Consider the following 12,029-nt stretch of genomic DNA (forward strand, 5'->3'; position numbering starts at 1 on the left):
GGTTACTTTAAGGTTTTCAATGAAAGTCATGTGATTTTATACTAAATGGAATTTTAGGGATTTTCAATGAATGAAATATTTGTTCTGATGAAACTCGTGTATTAAAGTCTATTAAAAAGATAGTGTGATAAGTTTAAAAATTTGAAAGCATTTCCATTAGAATGCACAGGTGGTATTCAGAAACATATAATACAATGTGTAGTCTTGTTTCTAACTGTAAGCACCTAGTTTTCCATAATTAAGGGTTTTCCTGTTTCTGCAAATATTAAATAATGTGGTATGTGGGAGCAATTTGAAGACCAATTTACCCAAAAGTGGTATGCTGTAGCTCTACCGAGTTCTTGTTGTATAATGTCAGACACAAATGTCCCATTCCTGGTGGGCAGCTAATGTAAATTTGTCATGAGTTCTGTTCCATAAATGTACACTGGGGGTAGAAATTGCCTAGTAGAGTGATTCAATGACAAACTCTACTGCACTGTTCTGAAGTAAAGTGGAGACTGAACAGGGGAGTCTTTTAAGGTACAGTCATTGCTGCTTGTGAAAGCAGTGGATCTGTTATAGCTGCAGCAGGTAAGTACCATGAGACTCTGTGGATATGTGTGGTGGTGTGTGTGTGTGTCTGTGTGTGTGTGTGTGTGTGTGTGTGTGTGTGTGTGTGTGTGTGTGAGAGATTGTGACTGCATGGATTTACATGTTTGACTGTTGCGGTGTCTGTTTTCTGTCAACATGCCTTTGAATGTGTGTGTGTGTGTGTGTGTGTGTGTGTGTGTGTGTGTGTGTGTGTGTGTGTGTGTGTGTGTGTGCACATGTACATGCACATTTGCGCGTATGTGTGTGTGTGTGTGTGTGTGTGCGGGTGTGTCTGTGCGCGCGCACACATGTACATGCAAATTTGTGTGTGTATGTGTGTGCACATATACATGAAAATTTGTGTGTGTGTGTGTGTGTGTGTGTGTGTGTGTGTGTGTGTGTGTGTGTGTGTGTGTGTGTGTGTGAGTGTGTGTGCATGTGTGCGTGTGTGCATGTATGTGTGTGTGTGTTTGTAGTTGTCTGTGTAATAGAATTGTATGGTTTGGTAGTGGGAGCAGATAAGACAATTTTTCCAACTGGGTTAAGTGTTTGAGTTAGTCGTGCCACTGGGTCTGTAATAAGCTTTTGTTGCATGTGACTGTTGCACATCTCTAAATCGCTAGTTATTTGTGCATCACAAGAGCACAGTGCTAGTAATGAATACCCTCCCAGACTTATTTGAACTACAATATGTCAAGTTTAAAACTTTATCAAAAAGAAAACTGTCTATAGCACAGCTACATTACAATATTGCAATAAAAATAACATTTTTGATATGGTTAATTTCTAGAAATTTATGGACATCAGAGAACATTTTCACTGGAGTTATTTGACATCAGATTTTAGGCAGTGTAAGGCAGACAATGTAATCCTGAAGAAGATGCCACCCTATTGCAGGAAACATACCCATGCTCACACAAAACATGCATGCCAATGATCCTCTTGGAGGATCAGTGATTCACCTATGACATGCTGTTGTTATTTGAATGAATTAAGAGTAAACTCTGGTGCAAAAGACACTCAGTGCAAGTGACCCATGTTGTAGATTAGTCAAATGCATTTGAAGCATGCTACAACTGACATCTTTGTGTCTGCTATTGATAACATAATTACTCAAGGTTTGCTGCCTCGTATGTGTGTGTACTACTGAGCACACTTACAAAAAATCTTCAAGTAACTACATCATTTTACTATAGAACTGTTTTTCATTAGAAAAGGTAAAGATGCAATTTTAATCTGCTGCAAAGAGGCATGAGAAACTGTCCAGAAGAGTTAAAATGCAGAAATCCCACTTCTCCATCTGAGGTATTCCTAAGCCACTGACATAGCTTGCAAACCCTATGCTACTGTTTTAAAGCATTTTCTTCAACTACTGAACAGACTTCAAGAAAATTAGATGGCCAGTTATCCAAAATACTGATTAATTTTATTAAAACAACAAACACAAATAGTCTGTAAAAGCTTAACAGCCGAGGCACTGCAGATATACATATATACACACATATATATATATATATATATATATATATATATATATATATATATATATACATGCACACACACACACACACACACACACACACACACACACACACACACACACACACACACACACACACACACACACACACACACACACACACACACACATACAGATAATCCACACCACAATGTATCACAAAATAGGGGAAAATGTACTATTAATCTAAAGAAATACAAAGACTGAGTTTTATTTTTGTGATTATTTTATTTTTATTAAACATATAACATTTTAATATAATTAGATGGTGTTTACAGTTTTAATTAGAGATGTTTCTATTCTGAATTGTTTTTTCCTCAAAAAAAAAATTATTTTCAATTAAAATAACATTTACATAATATTTTTAAATATCATTTTAAACAACTATATATAATATTTACAATAGCCTGACTTTCAATTATATACACTGTATGTTATTAAATATAGAATTAACAGATCAGTTATCAGAGATACAATATTGATTATTGCAGAGTGCCCAACAAAGACATAACTTTCTTCCAAGGATTATTTACCAATGTCCTTGGATAGATTCATAGTTCTTTAATTTTTATTTCCATTGATGCAGTTGTCTTCAGTAAAGTGCAGAATTCTTCCAAGGTTGGGTGTGTGTTTGAATTCCACCTTCTGGTTATGCATTTCCTAGATATAGCAAGTATTGTCCATAACAAATACATATTTGTCTTATTCAGGTAGGGACCTTCATTTACATTTAGTATCAATGCTTTAGTTAAGGTAAATGATTCATTAAATAAAGCTTGTAAAAAATGATTGATTCCAATACAATATGATTTAATTTTATTACATTCATAAAAATATGAATACAGTCTGCTTTATTTGACTTTTCACACCTCCAGCAAAAAACATTTGTAGTAGTACTACTGATCTTTTTAATTCTGTCTGGTGTTAAAAATGCTCTATGTAAGTATTTCCAGTTAAATATTTTCCAGTACTGTGTGTTAGAGGTGTAATTAACTGATAGTAAGATTTTAGTTTTAATTTCTTCTAACTGCAATGACTGACCTTTTGTTAAGAACTGCCAGTATGATGGTTTGGGAATTGTTTTATATGTTATTAACTCTTTATATAGATCTGAAATGGAATTTTTCCTTTCACAACTATTATATATAAATTCATACAGAAAACTTATTAGATATGGAATATCTTTAAATGAGGAATTATTAATTAATTTGTATAAATCTTGAGTGTACATTAGAATGTTTTGTAAGGTTAACCCGTCCTGTGTTGGAGTATTGTAAGGAGTTTTTATCATATGTATATCTAAAACATTTAATTTATTTACATATTAAAACCAGCATAAGAATCCATTTTGTTCCCAGGAGGTTATTGTTCCCTATATATTTTGTGAGGAAAGTTCTTAGTGATGGTAAATGGGTTTAAAAGGTAAAACCAAAGTTTTAGATCTATGTTTGCATTGATAAGTTTTCTAAAGGAATTTATGTAATGATTAATCAGTGTTGTTTTAGAAGGGGTTATTATTTTATATTGTATACTTATGCATAGTATGTACCAGGGTTTGTTTGATTTGTCTCCTATTAAAAATGTTTTAGCAGATTAAATTCATTTGTTAATATAGCCTTTGTTAATTCTTTACAGTTGGCAAAATAATTTGTGTTTATCCAGTCTATTGTAATTTTAAGCACAGATGCTTTTATATATGTTTCCATTTCTGGGAAGTTCAATCCTCCTTGTTTCCAGGGTCTAATGTGATGAGTTAGAGTTACTCTATTCTTTTTGGGATACCATAAAAATGTTATTAAACATGAGTTTATTTATTTAAGAATGCATCTTTCAGGAATTAACTGTATTGCTAATGCTACATAGTATTTTGGCAATAAGACCATTTTTATTAATTGCAATCTGTCTTCAAAAGTTAATATAATTTTCTTCCACTTTTCTAGCTATTCTGAATTGTAAAGCAACTCAATAGCATTATGTTATCATGAAGAAAAGCTACTCTGATATCATAGACATTTACATTAAGCACTCTCATGTGGTCAGAAAGCTATTTTTTGTGTAATGCTGTGAGATCATCATTCTTTTTTCAGAACTTAGTAGCATTTTAAAATAGTTTGTTCTATGGCAAACTTTCATGAACAACCTTGCGCTCCTTCCATATGACAAAAATGTTGTACAAAATTAATAAAACTGGCAACACTGCTCTGTAATAACCAACAGAAAACAGGGAAAAGGAGTTAACTCGGCAGACTGTGGAGTGCAGCTAGGATCTTTTTAATTGTATATGAAGATGTACATGATTACCAGTTTTATAAGATTCTGCAGCAACTTTTGGAAATACTCACAACAATGTTAGATTCATCATAGGTGATTGGCTAAGTTGGTAGTCAAAATACAGCTGGAATAGTGGGTTGGTTTGACCTTGGAGTATGAAATTAAGGGAGACTTAGATTAGCAGAATTCTGCCAAGATGATTTGCTGATCTTAACAAACACTGTCTTTAGTCACCAAAGATAAGGCTTTATACATGGTTATCCCAGTTGTTCAATGCCAAAATCACTTTGCAGTCAGAGATGGAAAGGTTCAATACAGTCACCAAAATAAGACCTAGTGCTAACTGTGGCTCCATCACTTCATGTTGCAAAGTGTAGAATTAAATTAAGGAAGACTAGAAAGCATCTATGGTAGTGAGATATCAGCTCAACAGGATTCTAAGTGAATATATAGTGTGGATAAGGGATAGCTTTAAGGTATTAGACATGGTGAATAGAGTACCAGAAGATCTAGGGACAGAAGTCAGTTATATTATCTAGAAGATGGCATAAAAATCCAGATTAAAACAAATAAAAAAAATTAAGAAGGTAAAATGGCTGCCTGTCAAGACTTTAGAAGAAGTGGAGGAAAGAAGGTGAGCAAAACGTAATGGAAACTGTAAATGTATGTTTGACTGACTGTAGGTTGTTAATGATAGCAAGGAGAGATGATAAGGTGGGATATTTAAAGGACCAGTGCAATTCATTTGCAGAATACAATAGAATGGGGCAGACAAATGATATATTCAAGAAGATTCATGATAGTAAGGGAAACTCCCTGGTAAAAAATGAACATGATAAAAGACAATGATGGAAGGGACCTAAATGAAGCTGAGGATACTAAGAGCAGGTGACTGGAATACACAGAAGAACTGTATCAGATGGATCCTAAAATCAGCAATACATTAGGTGTTATATTCTCTGTTTAGAGCTAGATATCCTGGAGAGTAAAGTTAAATAGATGCTAGGATGCTTCACTAATAACAAGGCCACAAGAAGTGAGAAAATTCCAGCTGAATTGTCTAAACTCCTGCAAATTATGCTGATACAGTATTGTTTGACATTTACTAGCAAATTTGTAAAATACAGTATTAACAACAATCAGCTTGGAAAAAGCCTATTTATTTTCTAATTCCCAAAAATTCAGTGCTAAAGAGTGGCCAAATTGTTATATACTTGCAGCTGTTTCATACACTAGCAAAGTAATGCCCAAGATCATGTAAGCTAGACCTTAGCAATATAGGGGCAGAGAACTGCCAGATGTTCAAGCTGTTTTTTGAAGGGACAGAGGCACCAGAGAGATCAAACTGTAGACATCTGCTGGATAACACTGAAAGCAAGGACAGTTCAGAAAAAAATACTTACTTCTGCCTTAGTTACTATTCTAATAACTTTCACTGTACAGACAATGCTAAACAGTATATAATTCCACCCTACTCATTCAATATATATACTGAATATTTCATGCAAAATGTTGAGTTAGATGAATCAGATGTTAGAGTCAAAAGTGAGGGAGAAATATTACACAGTGATGGTTGAAAGTGAAGAAGACATGAATGCAAAAGTAGAAAGCTGTTTTTTTACTCAACACCAAAAATTGTAAAACTATGTTTTCTAGACCTATAAATACTTTGCACATAAATGGGGAATAAATGGAGGGAGTGACACATTTGATTATCCTGGGCTCTAACATCTTTACAGATGGCAACTGTGGCTTCAAAACTAATTATTTTTGCCTTTTGGAAGGAAAGCTATGAACAATTTGGATAAGATTTTAAAGAATAATGGCACCATATTGTTAACAAAGGCCTATTTAGTCAAAACTATGTTTTCAAGTTATAGGATATGGCTATGAGAGTTAAAACATAAGTAAGACTGTGCACCAGAAAATCAATGCTTTTGAACTGCGGTGTTAGAGAAATGTTTTGAGAATTCCGTGGACTGCATGAAGATCAAATCAGACAATACTGAAGGAATAAAAAGGGTGGTGATATTCACCCCAACCCTGGCCCACTCACTTCAGATACACATACCCCCTCTACTTGTAATCTAAGCTACAAACCTACAATTAATAGGCCAACTAACTCTCTCCTAGTCTGTCATCTCAATATTAGAAGCATTAATAACAAGGTACATGAATTGCATACACTTCTGGATGTCCACTCCCCTGAGATTCTCTGTTTATCTGAAACCTGGTTAAAACCTAACACTAAAGACAATGAAGTGTTACCACCTGGGTACAACATACACAGGCTGGATCGTGCTTCGAGGAAGGGGGGTGGGGTAGCTGTACTCTATAAATCTGAGTTGAATGTCACCATAGATGTAATACAACCTCCTCAGATTAATAACTCTGAGATTCTTGCCACCAAATTGCAACTTAATAAAAATAAATGCATTAATATCATCTGTATGTACATTCCCCCCAGGTAACAATATATCTACATTTGAAGATATCCTGCACTGGTTATCATGTCACTACCCCAAGAAACCCTACTACTTGGAGACTTTAACATAGACTGGGGCACCTGTTCCTTAGAATCCCCAACCACCCATATTAACCTGCATGCATTTACACAAATCATATCCACCCCTACCAGGATAGGTAAACCCAACCAAAAAGAAAGTATACTTGACTGGGTACTCATAAACAGTCACTCCCAACTGTACACCTCTGGTGCCCTCCTTAATGGCCTAAGCGATCACCTTCTCACATATGTAATTAAGCACAAAACCATTAATTCCCAACCACCCTTATTCAGAAAGGTTAGAAACAATAAAAACTTTGACCCTGCCAAATTCCAACAAGAACTAAACTCATGTAATTGGTCTATTCTAAAACACCTCCCCTTAGAGGAAGCAGTAGCATACTTTAACAACAAATTCCTTGAGATCCTTGATTTGCATGCACCTGTTCGTTCAAAGAGAACCAAGGCAAAAACTGCACCATGGCTTTCTATAGAGTCTAAACTCAAAATTGCCCTTAGAAACAAAGCATGGGCTTTATTGCGTTCTTCTAAAGACCCTCAAGATCACATTAAATACAGGCAATCCAGGAACAAAACCAAAAAATCAATTTTACAAGACAAAAACAATACTACTGTAATTTACAGACAGTAAATCAAAATAACCCTCATAAGTTTTGGGCAGGTTTAAATAATCTACTACATCCTGGACAAACTTCAACCCCAATCCCTGCTGCTACTATTGATAAAACCCCTGAAGATGTTTCTGATAGTTTTAACCAATTCTTTACTGAGACAATTCAAGCCTTAGCTAGCCAACTACCTCCTAGCTCCCCTGGTCCTAAAAGTAGCACCCCTAGAAACCTACTTGCGTTCAGCTTCCAACCAGTCGCCACTTCACTTATCCGTACCTTGATCAAAAAATTAAAACCCACTACACTTTCTGCTGATCAACTCCCTGCCGAGTACCTACAAAAATCAGCTGATGCTATTGCTTACCCCGTCTCAATACTAATCAATCGAACCATAGTAGAAGCTAAAATTCCCACCATCTGGAAAATATCCTATGTAATCCCACTTCACAAAGGAGGCAGCTCTACTGAATTCTCCAATTATAGGCCAATAGCTATACTCTCTCCACTTGCAAAGATTATGGAAAAATGTATTTATAGACAATTCATGCACCACCTAATCCAAAATCACCTTATGGCAAACACTCAGCATGGCTTCCGTCCTCATCACAGCACTACTTCAGCCCTCCTAGCCTTTACTAACACCATAAACCATAATCGCAACAATAATTATATATCCTCAGCCCTATTTTTGGATCTTTCCAAGGCATTCGATATGGTTGATCACCAACTTTTAATCCACACCCTGCAAACATTCTGTCTAGATACTGGAGCCCTCCAATGGTCTCAATCCTACCTGAATGGTTGACAGCAGGCTGTCCTCTGGCAGAACAAACTGTGTAACCTTCTACCTAATACCCTCGGAGTACCACAAGGCTCTATACTGGGGCCCTTGCTGTTCTCCATCTTCATTAACGACCACTATACTGTCATCTCAAAAGTCAGCTGTATCCAATATGCTGATGACTCTACTCTGATTTGCACAGCCACATCTCCAGTAGAGTTATGGTCAGCTACCCAGACCACCTTTAATACAATAGAAAACTGGCTTTCTGAACATCGTCTGATCCTAAATCCCAAAAAAACTAAAATGCTGTTATTTTTACCAACACGTAGGTCTACCGCTTTCACCTTTACCATAAAATCAAATGATGGCACAATAATCTCCCCTGACCCATCTGCAAAACTATTAGGTGTCATCATAGACAATTATCTCAAATTTGACCTACATGTTAACCAAACTATCAAAACCATCAATAAAAAACTAGGGTCACTTTACAGAATAAAAGCCTTCCTAACCCCTCCAGCTAAAATTGCCATAGCTCGCTCTCACCTTCTTTCAACCCTTCTGTATGCATCCCCTCTACTCTCAAATTTGAACAAGACTGTCCTTAACAAACTCTCAATTTGCTACAACCACATTGCCAGGTTTGCCACTGGGCTGCCTTTTAGGACACATCATTGCATCAATCTAAATCAGCTTGGTTGGCTTGAACTACCTAGCCTAATCCAGTATAACCAACTGGTTATGGCCTATAAAATCCTCTATAATCCGGACAATACTCCTGCACTTAAAAATATTATAACCCCCTATAACAATCCTAGACCGCTTCGATCCTCTAATAAACTACTAATTCAGACTAGCAAAATTAATAACACAGCCAGTGATTCTCTCTTTGCAAACTCTGTAAGCAGATCCTGGAACTCTCTTCCAGCTGATATTACCTTACTTTCCACCTTAGGTCAATTTAAAACTAGACTCAAACAACATTTGTCACTTAACTGGCTATGTCAATGTATCAAGCCTGGCTAACTCGAATGTGTAAAAATTTGTTAACCAGTTTACTGTGTAATTTAATTTAATCCTGACTTGTGCTCAGGACTAACTTTAACCTGTGGAACTTGTTTAACTTGCTTACTTATGTAATCTCTGTAAATAGTCTGCTTGTAATATGTAATGCTGGTATTATGTAATGCTGTATCTGCTTACCCTTGGAGCTTTTCTCCCCGGGCCTCTGCTGAAAATGGACATGCATCCAGTTGGACTATCCCGGTCAACAAATGTAAAATACATAAATAAATAAATAAATAAATCTATCCTATTCACTGGAAGGCTTGATAGTAAAATTAAAATTTACGAAGCCCCTTTTTCAGCTTGGATGGAAGTGATAAACTTCCTTTTATTAAATTATACCTTTCTAATTTGTTCTGGTTGCTGACTTAGTGCCATAACATTGTGTATATGTTGGAAATTGCTGGACTTACCAAAGAACTTAGTCAGGTCAATAAACATGACTTCCCAAATATTTCCTTCATTCATTCCTTTACAAACAACCTTAGTAATAGGGAACAGAGTAGTGTGGGCACTGCTTTATTGGATGAGCATCACATTTTCTGCGTGAGACAGAAATGTTTTTGTCTATTAAATATGACAACATTAAGATTTCATCTAGCTTTTTTGGATATGTTTTATTTGGTTAACTTCCATTTATTATAATGACATCACCAAACAAATAAAAAGCACTGCATATGGCTGGTTGCATATACCAATACTCTTTGAATAGTGCCTCAGCATAGTAGGGATGTTCAGGCTGCGTTGAACTTATAGTCGATCTCATTGATGTCCTACTAGTTACTGCCAAGAGATATCGATTGACACACTCCTTTTCTATTTGGTACTCCTTGAGACCAAGCCCTAGCTTAACACACTTCTGCAGGTCATACTCCCAGGGCTTTGTGTTCCTTGCTATTAACATGTGCAGCCAGCCTGTGATCTTCTGACTAAGCAGGAGCGGCCTTAGGTCAACTGGTGCCCTAGGCAAATGGGCTCCATGGCACCCCCCTCACACCACCTGGTGCCCCCATCCTGGTCTACCTACACCAAATAAATACTGGAAAAGCACCCTTGCTAGAGCGGTGCCCTAGGCAGCCGCCTAGTTGTCCTATGCCTAAGGCCGGCTATGTGACTAAGTTATGACAGCTTTATCTGCAAGTTGCTGCAGCAGCCTATGACAAAACTGCACATTTGCAATATAATCCAAGTACTATGTCTAGAGATAAATCTCCAGGTTATACTAACCTGCTCACATTCAACCTAGTTAAAGTTACCATAGCCTAGAAATATAAGGGATTTCCCTTTTAGACAATGGAGCCATGGTATTTCTTCTAATCTAATTTTTCTGACTCCCAACATTACAAACTGATACTGTTGAAAACCATTGATGCAGAAACATAGTTTTTTTGTACAGGCAACCCCATCTTGCACCCCTCCCATATGGGGGAGGCCCCACACACACCTCCTAACATAAAATAAACAATATATATATATATATATATATATATATATATATATATATATATATATATATATTCACTCTAACTACACTGTCACACAAAAGTGATAAAAAGAAAGTCAAAGTTCACTGAAAGGGGTTGTCTACATAACTAACATAATATTATGAACAACTAAAATATCTATACTTGTATGGTGTCTCATGTAGCTATCAAAGAATAGACCTTATTCAGGTATGTAGGACATTTAGAGACAACTACCTCTGGGAACGTTTGGAGTTATCAAAAAGTAGTAGAAAATCACCACATAACAGCAAAATAAGCTACTGTTTTCTTCCAGTACCAGAGCTACACTGTTGTTTCTTCCTTTAGTAGAAAATCATCAGACAATCTATGTAGAAGGTTCTATAGTAATGAGTAGTGTACTAATCGGTTCTCTGACAGAGTAGCCCATAAACGGAATAGACTACCAAACGGAATTAAAGGAAGTACTAGTTTAGACATTTTTAAGAACAGCCTGAACACATTATGCGGACAACTGGTTTGGTATATAGGCAGGCTAGAAGGGCATTTATGCCCATGGCCGAAACATTTGTATGTATGCATGTATGTATGAACATAACCAGTTCAATACACTGGGACTTGTAGAAATTGCATTGAACACCTGTCATACTCCCTAGTCAGCATGCCTTAGGGGTTTAATACTCCTACAAACTAAACAAATCAGGCAGGAATCTGGCTGAAGAACACCTCTCCACACTACACTGTTATGCTAGTTGTGGAATGTAAGCCATATCATATCAGTAAAAAAAAAAGATATATTCTAGTTTTTACATCAGTCATTTACAACATTACATTTTAATTATTGGCATTACCCTTGCACCATACAGAAACAAGGGACATTATCACCTCCTCATGGTACCACTTCCTGTATGTGGTGGAAAATTTGCTTGGAAATGTTTATATAGCCATCTACTAACATAAACAGAAATATAGTTTGTGTCAAGCCAACGTATCCCACAACTCAGAATTTAATAAAATGTCTTTTAACATGCAAAAATGTATAAGGAGTTAGGTTTTAATTCAAAATACCAATAGTACTTTGCCAGTCAAGTATTTAACAATCCCATTGTGTCTGCAAAATGTCTCGGTGTTCTTGAGATGATTATTGGAGTTCCCCTGCAGTATCTTGGAATCTTCTTTCATACTGACACCTCTGCTTAGAAGAGAATCTTAGCAG

The sequence above is a fragment of the Protopterus annectens genome, chromosome 2.part0 (genome assembly GCF_019279795.1).
Source record: "Protopterus annectens isolate FY-2018-M chromosome 2.part0, PAN1.0, whole genome shotgun sequence".
NCBI classification, from domain to species: domain Eukaryota; kingdom Metazoa; phylum Chordata; order Ceratodontiformes; family Protopteridae; genus Protopterus; species Protopterus annectens.